The sequence below is a fragment of the Macaca mulatta genome, chromosome 9 (assembly GCF_049350105.2).
Source record: "Macaca mulatta isolate MMU2019108-1 chromosome 9, T2T-MMU8v2.0, whole genome shotgun sequence".
Lineage (NCBI taxonomy): Eukaryota > Metazoa > Chordata > Mammalia > Primates > Cercopithecidae > Macaca > Macaca mulatta.
In genome coordinates, this window is record NC_133414.1 from 51,945,313 (window position 1) to 51,963,240 (window position 17,928).

General features: G+C 37.9%; 1 non-coding gene and 1 pseudogene across 1 annotated transcript; both read left to right on the plus strand.

The window, feature by feature from the left end:
- The window catches only part of LOC114670114 (uncharacterized), a 94,949-nt pseudogene that overhangs the window by 38,633 nt on the left and 38,388 nt on the right, over positions 1 to 17,928 (plus strand).
- On the plus strand, positions 4,042 to 4,169 carry LOC114670226 (small nucleolar RNA SNORA40). Its single transcript, XR_003719708.2, has one exon. It is a non-coding gene; the product is annotated as a small nucleolar RNA SNORA40 (small nucleolar RNA).

Genomic DNA, 17,928 nt, shown 5'->3' on the forward strand with positions numbered 1-17,928 from the left:
GATGAGGTTTAACCATGTTGATCAGGCTGTTTTTAAACTTGTGACCTTGTGATCCACCTGCCTCAGCCTCCCAAAGGGCTTGGATGACAGGCATGAGTCACCGTGCCTGGCCATTTTAAAAATTTTATCCTGTCTTTTTTCCCCTCAAAACTGGTGGCAGCTTTGCCAGTACTGCTCTCTTAAAAATCTTGTGGGATTCCTGTGAATCTCTTTGTATTTGATTTCTTTATATAAAAGCCCTACCCATATGTCTCAATACTAGTCATTTTTTAGATAGGGCTTCCTATAAAACAGCTGTAGGACAATGAACTTAAGATTAATAGATGTCCTAATGTGTAATAAAGAATATATTTGAGATATATGCATCAGAACCTTACGGGAACTTTCTTTTCTCTTTGAGTTATCTCCTTGACTCTTTTTGAAGTCTTGGCAAAATATTTTGCAATAATGCCCTTGGCTTTATCTTTAGATGATGTTTTCCTAGCAGAGTGCTGGATTGAATTATTGCTCTAAATGTGACAATCTTGGAGAAGGTGAGAATGAATCTCACACATTTTGATAGGCTGTGTTTTCATTTTCATTTGGTTTAAATGAATTTCTAATTTCCCCTGTGATCTCTTCTTTGCTCTCTGGGTTGCTAAAAAATGTGATTTTTGATTTTCATATATTTGGTGGACTCTTCAAATATCTTTATGCTTTTAATTTTACTTTACTTCTGTTGTGTTTGGAAAATACACTCTGTGTCATGTTAGTAGTCTTAAATTAATGAGACTTATCTTATGTCTCGTTATATGGGGCATCTTTGAAAATATTCATGTGTACCTGAAGAGCACGCTCATTCTGCTGCTGATTGATGAACTGTTGTATAAATGTAAATTGGGTCAAGTGTACTGAAAGTGTTTCTCAGATCTTCTATATCTTTACTAATTTTTTTACTTTTGATTTACTGTTTCTATTAATAATTGAAACAGAATAGTTAATATCTCCAATTATAATTGCAGATTCATCTATTTCTCCTTTAATTATCTCAGTTTTTGTTTTATGTATCTTGAGTTTCTTTTATAAGTTGGGCATATATGTCTCCTTGAATAATTGAATCTTCTATCTTTATGAAATGTCCTTCTTTATCTCAGTTAACACTTCATGCTTTGAAGCATCCACTTTCTATCCACTCCAGCTGTTTTATGATTAACGTTTGCATGGTATATCTTTTCCCATCATTGTACTTTTAGTCTAGTTGTGTTATTATATTTAAAATAAATCTCCTGTTAAAAGCATATAGTGAATCTTGTGTATTTTCTAGATGTACAATTTGTACTTTTAATTTGGAGTGTTTCATCCATTTTCATTTAAAGTAATTATTGATGTAATTGGGTTTACATCCTGTCATTTCTCCCACTATTTGGCCTATCTATTCTTTGTTTCCCTTTGCTTCTTTTCCTTCCCTCTGTTGGATTAATAAGGTGTGTGTGTGTGTGTGTGTGTGTGCATGTGCGTGTATGGGTGTATGTGTGTATTCTGTTTTATCTTGATTACTGTCTCATTAACAATACACTTTTAGTTTTAGGGGTGGGTCTATGGTTTGCAGAATGCAAATGGAGACCATATCACAGTCTCTGTCAAAAGAGCAATATTACGTACCATTTCACATATTAGGTGAGAGATCTGTAACAACATACTTTCACTGCTCCCTCATCCTTTATTGTGCTGTTGTTGTATATATTTTTTCATTTTGTGTATACCTTACATTACCATTATTTTAGGTTCAATTTTTTAAAAATGTTTTTAAAAAAGAAAATATCTTTATTTTTACCAGTGTATTTCCTACTTCCATGGCTTTCATTTCGAAGTGTAATACAAATTTCCATCTGACATTTTTCTCCTTTAGTCTGAAGAATCTTATGTGACATTTCTTTCAGTACAAGTTTGTGGTACTGAATTCTTCTAACTTTTGTTCATTTTTAAATGTCTTTATTTCAACATCATTTAAAAAAATATTCACTGGTTATAGAATTCTAGATTGACACATTATCTTTTCTTTCAATATTTTTAAAATAGAATTTCTGTGTCTCCTGACTTGCATTGTCTTTTTTGTAAAAGTACAATGATGGGAAAGAAATATAATACTTTTTATTTATGTTTTCCTTCTATTTGTGGTGTATTATACTTAGTGTTTTGTTGCTTTTTAAAGCTTTCTCAGACTGGGAGCAGTAGTTCACATCCATAATCCCAGCACTTTGGGAGGCCGAGGTGGACAGATCACTCGAGGCCAGGAGTCAGCCTGGGTGGCAGAGTGAGGCTCTGTCTCAAAAAAAAAAAAAAAAAAAAAAAAAAGGTTTGCTTTTTATCATTGTTTTTTTCAGAGACATATCTATGATAGTTCTACAAATTTTTTACTGTTGTGTATATGTTCAATCTGCTTGTAATTTATTGAATGCTTGGGATCTAAGAGTTGATATTTTCAGCAAACGGAAAATTTGGGCCTATTTCTTCAAATGTGTTTTCTATCCCAATTTCTTTCTCCTTTCTTCCTAGGAGTCCAATTACATGCATGTGAGAACATTGGATATTGCCCCACTGTCTTTAAGACTGTTATTATTTAATATCTCAGCATTTTATTCTGTGTGCTTCATTTTTGTTATTTCTTCCTGTGATTTCCTCAGATTTTCTGATATTGTTTCCTCAATATCCAATTTACTAATTATGCTTATTATTTTTATATTTGTCTGCTAATTCCAACACCTTTGTCATCTCTAGGTCTATAATTAATGACTTTCAAAAAATTCATTAGTTATTAGTCACTTTTTTATATCTAGTAATAAAAATGAACATTATGGTGGCTATTGTGAAATATCACTTTATCAAAAGCCAAGATTTTTTTTACAAGTGATGGTTTGGTTTTGGTAAGACAGTTTACTAACAGTTTTGCTTCATTTTCCAATGGTCTGTAAAAGCTTTGTAAAGGTACATATAAAGCCAGTCTTATAGATATAGAGTAGATGTACTTCTACTGCATTCTGATGTCTCAGATAAATGCCTGGTTTTTCAGTGAGGTCTCTGTGTGCTGCTTAGTATTCCTCCAAGAACAGAAAGCTATGTACATTTCCATGGCTGCTTCTCAGCACCACTTCTTCCCATAGTTTTCCCTTTCCTATACTTGTAGCCTGACTGGCAGCCTTGAACTCTGATTTCTGATGACCCATCTCAGTGACATCGCTCTTCTCTGCTTGCATAGCACATGTCCGCATCATTTCTAGAAAGTGCCTCCAGGCAAAAGGCTGGAACCATCAGGAAGCTCACTTTCTGTCTTTTCATTCTTTCAAGTATCACACCCTTATAGTGCCTGTGTTTCATTTTTACAGTTGTTTATGATGGAAAGGTCATACTGATGACACCAGTTACTCTATAAGAGAAATGAAAGTTGATCTTGACAATATTTTACTTAACATTGTAGTTATTCTTGTTTATGCCTTATATTTCTTGTGAGACCAGAAGCACCCTGAGGGCAGAGTCCATGAATTCTTTATCTTTGTTTTTTTTCTCCAGAGTATTCTACACAGCCTAAATGCTATTTATTATATTAGTTATTTAATTTGATTAAATATTTAATGAGTAAGTCTTTAGAATAAATAAATGAAATGAATGAAACAAAAACACTTTATGAGTTTTTGAAATAATTTCAAAGGCCACAAAATCTGTTACACAGACTAGTTTTCTTCAACTCATTAGTTCCTTTATTTTCTGCAACAATCATGGAAATAACTAAGTTCTTCATACTACATTCTTCCCCTGCTGCACACAAATTTATTATAATCAGAAAGCGTGTGAAAAACTGAGAAACAGGAGAAAACAATCACTGACCACCATTTGGTAATAGGAGTAATTATTAGGAGGCAATTCAAGCATTCCTTTTTATATTTTGAGTCGCTTTGCTGGTTGTCATTCTCTATAGCTACTAAAAAGTCCAGCTAGAATTTGTTTTCTTGGTCACACAGGCAAAGATGATGTTTGGAGTTTAGTGGTCAAGAAAACCGCAGTGACTGCACTTATGTTTGTTTTTGTTTAACTTGTGGACAAAGACTTACAGATGGATGTGAAAAATAAATCCTCTTTTGCGAACTGGAACTCATTGTTCAGTATGAGTTTTGATACATGTAAGAAGGAATATTATGATACCTGAGACAGTTAACTGATGAGAGTATTGATAACCATAGAGGTTGGTTCCAGGTCAGGCTCATTGGCTCATGCTGGCAATCCCCATACCTTAGGAGACTGAGATGGGATAATTGCTTGAAGTAAGGAGTTCAAGATCGGCTTGGGCAAGAAAGTAACATCTTATCTCCCCAAAAATTTAAAAATTAGCTGGGTATAGGGACATGTGCCTGTAGTCACAGCTACTCAGGAAGGGGAGGCTGAGGCAGGAGGATTGAGTCCGGGAGTTGGAGGCTGCACTGAGTTTTGATGGCACCACTGTACTCCAGCCTGGGCAACAAAGACAGAACCTGATTCTTAATTTATAAAGGTTGATTCTAAGACTATAGAATAGATAGTTAAAAAGTATGGGATATGAGGGAAATCATCAGCTGTATTAATTTTGTATTCCAAAATTAATGTTGACTTGATAGATAAGATGGCATTTTGTTTTAAAAGCTTTCATCTTGGGAACATGATGTCTGGAGTTAAAGGCATATTCCACACGTCTGTACTATTCTTGAGTGTGATTGCTTAGGGTTTCAAATTGAGAACCAGGCAGATCAACCTGTACTATAAATGACCCTAAAGTACATTGGTTGAAGAAATTAGACCCCAAAGATTCTTGTTTTTTCCATAGGTGAATTGTGAAGGCTTCATCAGTATATCCATGTGAAAAGGAGATGACAGAAACCAAAATAAAATAATTATGGGGTGACAGGATCTAATAAATGAATAATTATTATGCTTATTAAAATAAGCATCAGTTTCATTAAAAAGGGCTAATATGAAGATAAATATTTTGAAGATAAATTTTGACACCAGTTCTTTAGGGGATCTAAAGTGACCTAGATGGGCAGTGAAAGAAATCATAATATGGAATTCCTCAAATAAAAGTTTATTGACTTTAAATAATTTTGCCTAATGTTACATATATGCAATGTACAAAAACACACCTCTTTACACTGTTTTTTTTTAATTAATTTATTATTATTATACTTTAAGTTCTAGGGTACATGTGCATAACGTGCAGGTTTGTTACATATGTATACTTGTGCCATGTTGGTGTGCTGCACCCTCAACTCGTCAGCACCCATCAACTCGTCATTTACATCAGGTATAACTCCCAATGCAATCCCTCCCCCCTCCCCCCTCCCCATGATAGGCCCCGGTGTGTGATGTTCCCCTTCCTGAGTCCAAGTGATCTCATTGTTCAGTTCCCACCTATGAGTGAGAACATGCGGTGTTTGGTTTTCTGTTCTTGTGATAGTTTGCTGAGAATGATGGTTTCCAGCTGCATCCATGTCCCTACAAAGGACACAAACTCATCCTTTTTTATGGCTACATAGTATTCCATGGTGTATATGTGCCACATTTTCTTAATCAAGTCTGTCACTGATGGACATTTGGGTTGATTCCAAGTCTTTGCTATTGAGAATAGTGCTGCAATAAACATACGTGTGCATGTGTCTTTATAGCAGCATAATTTATAATCTTTTGGGTATATACCCAGTAATGGGATGGCTGGGTCATATGGTATATCTAGTTCTAGATCCTTGAGGAATCGCCATACTGTTTTCCATAATGGTTGAACTAGTTTACAATCCCACCAACAGTGTAAAAGTGTTCCTATTTCTCCACATCCTCTCCAGCACCTGTTGTTTCCTGACTTTTTAATGATCGCCATTCTAACTGGTGTGAGATGGTATCTCATTGTGGTTTTGATTTGCATTTCTCTCATGGCCAGTGATGATGAGCATTTTTTCATGTGTCTGTTGGCTGTATGAATGTCTTCTTTTTTTTTTTTTAATTTATTATTATTATACTTTAAGTTCTATGGTACATGTGCATAACGTGCAGGTTTGTTACATATGTATACTTGTGCCATGTTGCTGTGCTGCACCCATCAACTCGTCATTTACATCAGGTATAACTCCCAATGCAATCCCTCCCTCTTCCCCCCTCCCCATGATAGGCCCCTGTATGTGATGTTCCCCTTCCTGAGTCCAAGTGATCTCATTGTTCAGTTCCCATCTATGAGTGAGAACATGCGGTGTTTGGTTTTCTGTTCTTGTGATAGTTTGCTTTTGAGAAATGTCTGTTCATATCCTTTGCCCACTTTTGGATGGGGCTGTTTGTTTTTTTCTTGTAAATTTGTTTGAGTTCTTTGTAGGTTCTGGATATTAGCCCTTTGTCAGATGAGTAGATTGCAAAAATTTTCTCCCATTCTGTAGGTTGCCTGTGCACTCTGATGGTAGTTTCTTTTGCTGTGCAGAAGCTCTTTAGTTTAATTAGATCCCATTTGTCAATTTTGGCTTTTGCTGCCGTTGCTTTTGGTGTTTTAGACATGAAGTCTTTGCCCATGCCTATGTCCTGAATGGTACTACCTAGGTTTTCCTCTAGGATTTTTATGGTATTAGGTCTAACATTTAAGTCTCTAATCCATCTTGAATTAATTTTCGTATAAGGAGTAAAGAAAGGATCCAGTTTCAGCTTTCTACTTATGGCTAGCCAATTTTCCCAGCACCATTTATTAAATAGGGAATCCTTTCCCCATTTCTTGTTTTTGTCAGGTTTGTCAAAGATCAGATGGCTGTAGATGTGTGGTATTATTTCTGAGGACTCTGTTCTGTTCCATTGGTCTATATCTCTGTTTTGGTACCAATACCATGCTGTTTTGGTTACTGTAGCCTTGTAGTATAGTTTGAAGTCAGGTAGCGTGATGCCTCCAGCTTTGTTCTTTTGACTTAGGATTGTCTTGGAGATGCGGGCTCTTTTTTGGTTCCATATGAACTTTAAAGCAGTTTTTTCCAATTCTGTGAAGAAACTCATTGGTAGCTTGATGGGGATGGCATTGAATCTATAAATTACCTTGGGCAGTATGGCCATTTTCACTATATTGATTCTTCCTATCCATGAGCATGGTATGTTCTTCCATTTGTTTGTGTCCTCTTTTATTTCACTGAGCAGTGGTTTGTAGTTCTCGTTGAAGAGGTCCTTTACATCCCTTGTAAGTTGGATTCCTAGGTATTTTATTCTCTTTGAAGCAATTGTGAATGGAAGTTCATTCCTGATTTGGCTCTCTGTTTGTCTGTTACTGGTGTATAAGAATGCTTGTGATTTTTGCACATTAATTTTGTATCCTGAGACTGCTGAAGTTGCTTATCAGCTTAAGGAGATTTTGGGCTGAGACAATGGGGTTTTCTAAATATACAATCATGTCATCTGCAAACAGGGACAATTTGACTTCGTCTTTTCCTAACTGAATACCCTTGATTTCTTTCTCTTGCCTAATTGCCCTAGCCAGAACTTCCAACACTATGTTGAATAGGAGTGGTGAGAGAGGGCATCCCTCTCTTGTGCCAGTTTTCAAAGGGAATTTTTCCAGTTTTTGCCCATTCAGTATGATATTGGCTGTGGGTTTGTCATAAATAGCTCTTATTATTTTGAGGTACGTTCCATCAATACCGAATTTATTGAGCGTTTTTAGCATGAAGGGCTGTTGAATTTTGTCAAAAGCCTTTTCTGCATCTATTGAGATAATCATGTGGTTCTTGTCTTTGGTTCTGTTTATATGCTGGATTATGTTTATTGATTTGCGAATGTTGAACCAGCCTTGCATCCCAGGGAGGAAGCCCACTTGATCATGGTGGATAAGCTTTTTGATGTGTTGCTGAATCCGGTTTGCCAGTATTTTATTGAGGATTTTTGCATGGATGTTCATCAGGGATATTGGTCTAAAATTCTCTTTTTTTGTTGTGTCTCTGCCAGGCTTTGGTATCAGGATGATGTTGGCCTCATAAAATGAGTTAGGGAGGATTCCCTCTTTTCCTATTGATTGGAATAGTTTCAGAAGGAATGGTACCAACTCCTCCTTGTACCTCTGGTAGAATTCAGCTGTGAATCCATCTGGTCCTGGACTTTTTTTGGTTGGTAGGGTATTAATTATTGCCTCAATTTCAGAGCCTGCTATTGGTCTATTCAGGGATTCAACTTCTTCCTGGTTTAGTCTTGGAAGAGTGTAAGTGTCCAGGAAATTATCCATTTCTTCTAGATTTTCCAGTTTATTTGCGTAGAGGTGTTTATAGTATTCTCTGATGGTACTTTGTATTTCTGTGGGGTTGGTGGTGATATCCCCTTTATCATTTATAATTGCATCGATTTGATTCTTCTCTCTTTTCTTCTTTATTAGTCTTGCTAGTGGTCTGTCAATTTTGTTGATCTTTTCAAAAAACCAACTCCTGGATTCATTGATTTTTTGGAGGGTTTTTTGTGTCTCTATCTCCTTCAGTTCTGCTCTGATCTTAGTTATTTCTTGCCTTCTGTTAGCTTTCGAATGTGTTTGCTCTTGCTTCTCTAGTTCTTTTAATTGCGATGTTAGAGTGTCAATTTTAGATCTTTCCTGCTTTCTCTTGTGGGCATTTAGTGCTATAAATTTCCCTCTACACACTGCTTTAAATGTGTCCCAGAGATTCTGGTATGTTGTATCTTTGTTCTCATTGTTTTCAAAGAACATCTTTATTACTGCCTTCATTTCGTTATGTACCCAGTAGTCATTCAGGAGCAGGTTGTTCAGTTTCCGTGTAGTTGAGCGGTTTTGATTGAGTTTCTTAGTCCTGAGTTCTAGTTTGATTGCACTGTGGTCTGAGAGACAGTTTGTTATAATTTCTGTTCTTGTACATTTGCTGAGGAGTGCTTTACTTCCAATTACGTGGTCGATTTTGGAGTAAGTACGATGTGGTGCTGAGAAGACTGTATATTCTGTTGATTTGGGGTGGAGAGTTCTATAGATGTCTATTAGGTCTGCTTGCTGCAGAGATGAGTTCAATTCCTGGATATCCTTGTTAACTTTCTGTCTCGTTGATCTGTCTAACGTTGACAGTGGAGTGTTGAAGTCTCCCATTATTATTGTATGGGAGTCTAAGTCTCTTTGTAAGTCTCTAAGGACTTGCTTGATGAATCTGGGTGCTCCTGAATTGGGTGCATATATATTTAGGATAGTTAGCTCTTCCTGTTGAATTGATCCCTTTACCATTATGTAATGGCCTTCTTTGTCTCTTTTGATCTTTGATGGTTTAAAGTCTGTTTTATCAGAGACTAGTATTGCAACCCCTGCTTTTTTTTGTTCTCCATTTGCTTGGTAAATCTTCCTCCATCCCTTTATTTTGAGCCTATGTATGTCTCTGCGTGTGAGATGGGTCTCCTGAATACAGCAGACTGATGGGTCTTGACTCTTTATCCAGTTTGCCAGTCTATGTCTTTCAATTGGAGCATTTAGTCCATTTACATTTAAGGTTAATATTGTTATGATAGAACTTGATCCTGCCATTATGATATTAACTGGTTATTTTGCTCGTTAGTTGATGCAGTTTCTTCCTAGCCTCGATGGTCTTTACATTTTGGCATGTTTTTGCAATGACTGGTACCGGTTGTTCCTTTCCATGTTTAGTGCTTCCTTCAGGGTCTCTTGTAAGGCAGGCCTAGTGGTGACAAAATCTCTAAGCATTTGCTTATCTGTAAAGGATTTTATTTCTCCTTCACTGATGAAGCTTAGTTTGGCTGGATATGAAATTCTGGGTTGAAAATTCTTTTCTTTAAGAATGTTGAATATTGGCCCCCACTCTCTTCTGGCTTGTAGAGTTTCTGCCGAGAGATCTGCTGTTAGTCTGATGGGCTTCCCTTTGTGGGTAACCCGACCTTTCTCTCTGGCTGCCCTTAAGATTTTTTTCCTTCATTTCAACTTTGGTGAATCTGACAATTATGTGTCTTGGAGTTGCTCTTCTCGAGGAGTATCTTTGTGGCGTTCTCTGTATTTCCTGGATTTGAATGTTGGCCTGCCCTACTAGGTTGGGGAAGTTCTACTGGATGATATCCTGAAGAGTGTTTTCCAACTTGGTTCCATCTTCGCCCTCACTTTCAGGCACCCCAATCAGACGTAGATTTGGTCTTTTTACATAATCCCATACTTCTTGCAGGCTTTTTTCATTTCTTTTTCTTTTTTCTTTTGGTTTCTCTTCTCGCTTCATTTCATTCATTTGATCCTCAATCGCTGATACTCTTTCTTCCAGTTGATCGAGTCGGTTACTGAAGCTTGTGCATTTGTCACGTATTTCTCGTGTCATGGTTTTCATCTCTTTCATTTCGTTTATGACCTTCTCTGCATTAATTACTCTAGCCATCAATTCTTCCACTTTTTTTTCAAGATTTTTAGTTTCTTTGCGCTGGGTACGTAATTCCTCCTTTAGCTCTGAGAAGTTTGATGGACTGAAGCCTTCTTCTCTCATCTCATCAAAGTCATTCTCCGTCCATCTTTGATCCGTTGCTGGTGATGAGCTGCGCTCCTTTGCCGGGGGAGATGCGCTCTTATTTTTGGATTTTCCAGCTTTTCTGCCCTGCTTTTTCCCCATCTTTGTGGTTTTATCTGCCTCTGGTCTTTGATGATGGTGATGTACTGATGGGGTTTTGGTGTAGGTGTCCTTCCTGTTTGATAGTTTTCCTTCTAGCAGTCAGGACCCTCAGCTGTAGGTCTGTTGGAGATTGCTTGAGGTCCGCTCCAGACGCTGTTTGCCTGGGTATCAGAAGCAGAGGCTGCAGAAGATAGAATATTTCTGAACAGCGAGTGTACCTGTCTGATTCTTGCTTTGGAAGCTTCCTCTCAGGGGTGTACTCCACCCTGTGAGGTGTGGGGTGTCAGACTGCCCCTAGTGGGGGATGTCTCCCAGTTAGGCTACTCAGGGGTCAGCGACCCATTTGAGCAGGGAGTCTGTCCCTTCTCAGATCTCAACCTCCGTGTTGGGAGATCCACTGCTCTCTTCAAAGCTGTCAGACAGAGTCTTTTGCGTCTGCAGAGGTTTCTGCTGTTTTTGTTATTTTTACTGTGCCCTGTCCCCAGAGGTGGAGTCTACAGAGAGAAGCAGGTTTCCTTCAGCTGCTGTAAGCTCCACCCAGTTCGAGCTTCCCAGCAGCTTTATTTACCTACTTAAGCCTCAGCAATGGCGGGCGCCCCTCCCCCAGCCTCGTTGCTGCCTTGCTGCGATATTGCAGACTGCTGTGTTAGCAATGAGGGAGGCTCCGTGGGCGTGGGACCCTCCCGGCCAGGTGTGGGATAAGATCTCCTGGTGTGCCTGTTTGCTTAAAGCGCAGTATTGGCGTGGGAGTTACCCGATTTTCCAGGTGTTGTGTGTCTCAGTTCCCCTGGCTAGGAAAAGGGATTCCCTTCCCCCTTGTGCTTCCCAGGTGAGGCGATGCCTCACCCTGCTTCAGCTCTTGCTGGTCGGGCTGCAGCAGCTGACCAGCACCGATTGTCCGGCGCTCCCCAGTGAGATGAACCCAGTACCTCAGTTGAAAATGCAGAAATCACCAGTCTTCTGTGTCGCTCGCGCTGGGAGTTGGAGACTGGAGCTGTTCCTATTTGGCCATCTTGCTCCACCCCCCAGCCCTCTTTACACTGTTAAAAAAAGAAAGAAAGAGAACCCTGATGAAGCCACACCTGTTTATGGCACGTGTGTTTAGAACACATATATTCCATGTACTAACGGTCAAAGCAAGAGTCTGCCTCACATGAACACAGATGTTTTCCTTTAAGCTGGAAGATAAACTTTATTTTCACTTTTTAAGATTCTCAAGGTTATTTATAGATGAGAAGCTAGAAGTAAAGGTTGTTGCATCATATGACATCATTTCTAGAAAATGAGCTTGTCAGCAAGGAATTACCCTAGTCATTTTTAAATGATTCCACTTAATAGAGTTCTTCAGACATTTCTTCTCTGTGATTTTCTCCCTTATCTACTTGAGCATTTTGCTATTTCTCATACTTGAATAATTCCTCAAGTCTCTCATCTCTTCTCCTGTTCCTAGAAATGTCATGTAAACTTGGAGATCATGCTAACTCCTCATGTTCCCCAGCTTACCAGATCCTCCATTCTGCTTCTTAGTCAAGCCTTGTTGACTTCGCTGTAAATCCCACACAGAAATTGTCCTTTATACCTGATGACCTCCTGAATACAAAAGCTACATTTTCCACTGCCTGCCAAAATCTTTCACTGGATATCTGGAGAACATTTTCCTTTATGTGTCCATTGTGAACCAAATGAGAACAAACACTATATTGTCTTCTCTTTTGCCCTTTTTACCCGTTCTGCAAACTACCCTACATGACAACTTTGTAGAATTGAAACTCAAAAATTGTTCTGACCCTTTTTCATCCTTTATGCCCTCACAAACTAGTCACTTTTCTAAAGATTCTCTGCTACATGTCCTGAATATCCATCCTGGACATCTGATGGACCCTGGTGTCTCTTCCTGTCATTAATCTTGCGTGTGACTTCCATTTCATAGGATTGATATTTTTAAATTTAGGTAATAATGATGTCATTTTCTGTTTTTAAAATTCCAATAAAATCTTCAGTGCATTTCTGTCATTAAATACATGCATCTTAGTCCAACATTTAATTGTTTTCAGTGTTCTCCCTTAAAACAGGGCTATTCATTTTTCCTTTATCTCCACTGTTTCTCCTATGTGATTCTTGTGCTGTAACTGAAGTGAACTATAATCAGGTTCCTAAATATTTGTTCAACTTTCCCAACCCTTTGCCATAGTTAATGCTGCTTTGTGTACCAGACATGCTCTCCATTTCTTCCTTCCTTTTATATCAACCTGCTAACATCTTTACCCAGCCTTTATTTTATCTTTTTATTTTATTTTTTTATTACACTTTAAGTTCTAGGGTACATGTGCACAATGTGCAGGTTTGTTACATATGTATACATGTGCCATGTTGGTGTGCTGCACCTATTAACTCATCATTTACATTAGGTATATCTCCTAATCCTGTCCCATCCCCCTCCCCCCATTCCATGACAGGCCTCGGTGTGTGATGTTCCCCTTCCTGTGTCCAAGTGTTCTCATTGTTCAATTCCCACCTATGAGCAAGAACATGCAGTGTTTGGTTTTTTGTCCTTGCAATTGTTTGCTGAGAATGATGGTTTCCAGCTTCATCCTTGTCCCTACAAAGGACATGAACTCATCCTTTTTTATGGCTGCATAGCATTCTGTGGTGTATATGTGCTACATTTTCTTAATCCATTCTATCATTGATGGACATTTGGGTTGGTTCCAAGTCTTTGTTATTGTGAATAGTGCTGCAATAAACATACGTGTGCACATGTCTTTATAGCAGCATGATTGATAATCCTTTGGGTATATACCCAGTAATGGGATGGTGGGTCAAATAGTATTTCTAGTTCTAGATCCTTGAGGAGATGCTACACTGTATTCCACAATGGTTGAACTAGTTTACAGTCCCACCAACAGTGTAAAAGTGTTCCTATTTCTCCACATCCTCTCCAGCACCTGTTGTTTCCTGACTTTTTAATGATTGCCATTCTAACTGATGTGAGATGGTATCTCATTGTGGTTTTGATTTGCATTTCTCTGATGGCCAGTGATGGTGAGCATTTTTTCATGTGTCTGTTGGCTGCATAAACGTCTTCTTTTGAGAAGCATCTGTTCATATCCTTCACCCACTTTTTGATGGGGTGGTTTTATTTTTCTTGTAAATTTGTTTGAGTTCTTTGTAGATTCTGGATATTAATCCTTTGTCAGATAAGTAGATTGCAAAATTTTTTCCCATTCTGTAGGTTGCCTGTTCACTCTGATGGCAGTTTCTTTTGCTGTGCAGAAACTCTTTAGTTTAATTAGATCCCATTTACCAATTTTGGCTTTTGTTGCCATTGCTTTTGGTGTTTTAGACATGAAGTCCTTGCCCATACCTATGTCTTGAATGGTATTGCCTAGGTTTTCTTCTAGGTTTTTTATGGTTTTAGGTCTAACATTTAAATCTTTATTCCATCTTGAATTAATATTTGTATAAGGTGTAAGGAAGGGATCAAGTTTCAGCTTTCCACATATGGCTAGCCAGTTTTCTCAGCACCATTTATTAAATAGGGAATCCTTTCCCCGTTTCTTGTTTTCATCAGGTTTGTCAAAGATCAGATAGTTTTAGATGTGTGGTATTACTTCTGAGGGCTCTGTTCTGTTCCATTGGTCTATATCTCTGTTTTGGTACCAGTACCAAGCTGTTTTGGTTACTGCAGCCTTGTAGTATAGTTTGAAGTCGTGATGCCTCCAGCTTTTTTCTTTTTGCTTAGGATTAACTTGGCAATGTGGGCTCTTTTTTTGTTCTATATGAACTTTAAAGTAGTTTTTTCCAATACTGTGAAGAAGGTCATTGGTAGCTTGATGGGAATGGCATTGAATCTATAAATTACCTTGGGCAGTATGGCCATTTTCACAATATTGATTCTTCCTATCCATGGGCATGGAATGTTCTTCCATTTGTTTGTGTCCTCTTTTATTTTATTGAGCAGTGGTTTGTAGTTATCCTTGAAGAGGTCCTTCACATCCCTTGTAAGTTGGATTCCTAGGTATTTTATTCTCTTTGTGAATGGGAGTTCACTCATGATTTGGCTCTCTGTTTGTCTGTTATTGGTGTATAAGAATGCTTGTGATTTTTGCATATTGATTTTGTATGCTGAGACTTTGCTAAAGTTGCTTATCAGCTTAAGGAGATTTTGTTACCCAACCTTTAAAACTGCCTAATTTTGGCTGGGCACAGTGGCTCACGCCTGTAATCCCAACACTTTGGGAGGCCAACGTGGGCAGATCCCCATGTCAGGAGAGCAAGACCATTGTGGCTAATATGGTGAAACCCCATCTCTACTAAAAATACAAAAAATTAGCTGTGACCTGTAGTCACAGCTGCTCGGGAGGCTGAGGCAGGAGAATGGCATGAACCCAGGAGGCAGAGCTTGCAGTGAGCTGAGATTGCGCCACTGCACTCCAGCCTGGGTGACAAAGCGAGACTCCGTCTCAAAAACAAAAAACAACTGCCTAATTTTTCTAAAGTCTTTAGTGACAAGTACAGCTAGGTATACATTTTCATCTTTCTTTGAAATTCTGTGTTCCATTACTAGTACTTCTACAGGGATGCTTTTTCATTTAGACAAATATTTACTGACTCTTTATATCGATTGCTATGCTTTTATTATTTGTGTACTTTTATTGTGATTTTCTCAGCTTAGTTGATGATACCTTTATAAAGAAATACATTAGATTTTACTCATGTTTTAATGTCTGACTTATAGCTCTTATCACAGTAGATGTGGCACTGTAGTTATTGCAAGTCTTGCCTCTCAAGGATAAATCCTTATCTTGGAATCCTTCAAAATGGCAAGATGTTCATTCACATTCAATTGCATTGTCCACTGTGCCCTGCCATCATTTTCACATTTTACTCAATACCCATGGTCTGCATCAATCTGGAATCATGCATTCTGCCATCTGTCCCTTTCCTTGAATGTCCTGTTGGCTACAAAACAGCTAAGATTTACTAATGGGTTAATACGTTACTTCTACCCTAATTAAAACTATTGGTATTTAACAGGCATGTGGCCTAGATAAGGGGTGACTCAACTCTAGAGAATTTCTGACTGACTGGTAGGCTGATAGGGGTGATATTTTGGGGCTGGAACAGTTTTCAATGCCTGGTAGGTGGCTTACAAGTTTATCTGTGTCTGAGAGATAACGTGGGAGATTTCTGTAAAGATGCGCCCATGTACTCACTCACAAATATACCAGGACCCTGCAGTCCTATTAATGCCATGTTCCTAAGGACAGTAGTAAGGAGGAGCTACAGGCTCACCTACCTTTGTTCCTCAGGGAGCCAATGTGGTCCCAGCCATTGTGCGAGTCTGGATTCATACAAGATCACTTTTTATTCCAAATCACATCCTCATTTTTGTCTTGGTGTGAATGGAAACATTAAGAGAAATACAGAGGAAAATCAGAAAGGAATCTCCAGCAACTAGTGGGAATATTAATATTTTAAGATTCCATCTCTACCTTTAATGGGAACTTTACCTCTGTCTTTAGATTTTATGCCCCCTTCCCCTTGACCCATAATAACAATGGAATATTTTTATATTAATAGAATATTTATCCATGAGTTGGTGGAATAATTGGACCCTCAATATTGTGCTATGAAAGACTGAATATATTCCTGCTCTGAAACCTGATGAAATCTACTCTTCCAAGAAAAACCAAAGGCATGTTTTAATAAAATATCTTTTGATTAGTGCTTCTCTTTTTATAGTTGTGGAGTGGTACTGATGGTGGTGGTGTCTCGTCCATTCTTTCAGACACGTATTTCACATAAATGCACTAAACAATGCAGTTTTCTTTCTCTCTCTCTACACATACAAATACACATGCATACACTCATGCTTTTGACAATTAAAAATACATTATTTTAGATAATTTGGTGACAGAGGCCAGCAAGTTAACTCAGAAAATAGAGAAAACTTCTCTGTTAGACCTGTTAAATAGCATTTTCTATGAAAATAACATTGCAGTAAATTGATATGCTAGGCAGGAAATGACAAGCATTCTTTTATAATAGGTCACCACATATCTGATAGATATATCTGATGGGCTCACCTGGTTTTACCATAGTCCTCAATCTTGGGCCAGTTTTTTTGAAGCTGAAAATTGTAAGGCTATTGAGTGATAGATAAAAAATTGTATGTCAATAATCACTTGAATGAATGATTTTTTAAAAATCTTTTTTTAAATAAATATTTCACAAAGTTACTATGGAGTCTGCAATTATAACTAAATGTCTCACTGAGAACCAAGCACACAAAAATATACCCCATGAAAAGAAATTAAGCTAACATTTTAACTGAAGAATATAAATAAATACCAAGACTTATAAAGAATACAGGCATGCACACACATGTATAGTTTTCATATTAGTATGGCTTTGAAAATATTATGAAAAGGTCCAGCAAAGTTACCAGTCTTATCAATATAAAGACAGCTTGGATTTTTGTTAAAAACAAAATCAAATAAACAAACTTAAATTATAAAAGAATGCAAACACACACCTGCATGAGTGAAAGGATTTCATTAGATACTTATAATTCCATGAGTATTTAGATTTCAATAGTTTTGTATATCTTGTAAACACAGGTTCTTCATTTCCTCTCTTTCCATAAAAAATAACTTATAAACTAAAATGGGGGTAAAGTATGAAAAATAAAAAGGAGATAGACTGGGCGAGGTGGTTCATGCCTATAATCCCAGCATTTTGGGAGGTCAAGGCAGGTGGATCATGAGGTCAAGAGATCGAGACCATCCTGGTTAACACAGTGAAACCCCATCTCTACTAAAAATACAAAAAATTAGCCAGGCATGGTGGTGGGCGCCTATAGTCCTAGCTACTTGGGAGGCTGAGGCAGGAGAATGGAGTGAACCCGGGAGATGGAGCTGGCAGTGAGCTGAGACCGTGCCACTGCACTCCAGCCTGGGTGACAGAGTAAGACTCTGAAAAAAAGGAGATAAAGTAGAATCAAACAGATTTTTTTTTTCATTCATTCATTCAACAGCTATTTACTAAGTATCCACTATTTACCTGGAATTTCATGTTATTATTATATTACGTATCCATACATTCCAATAATAAAGGCTTCTCAATTATTATTTCTTTTTTATTGAAGAAATGGTGATATGGTTTAGATCTGTGTTCCCACCATATTAAATCGTAATCCTCAATGTTGGAGGTGGGGCCTGGTGGAAAGTGATTGGATCATAAGGGTGAATTTCTCACAAACGGTTTTTGCAATAGTGAGTGCTGTCTTTGCAATAGTACTGTCTTTGGTGCTGTCTTTGCAATAGTG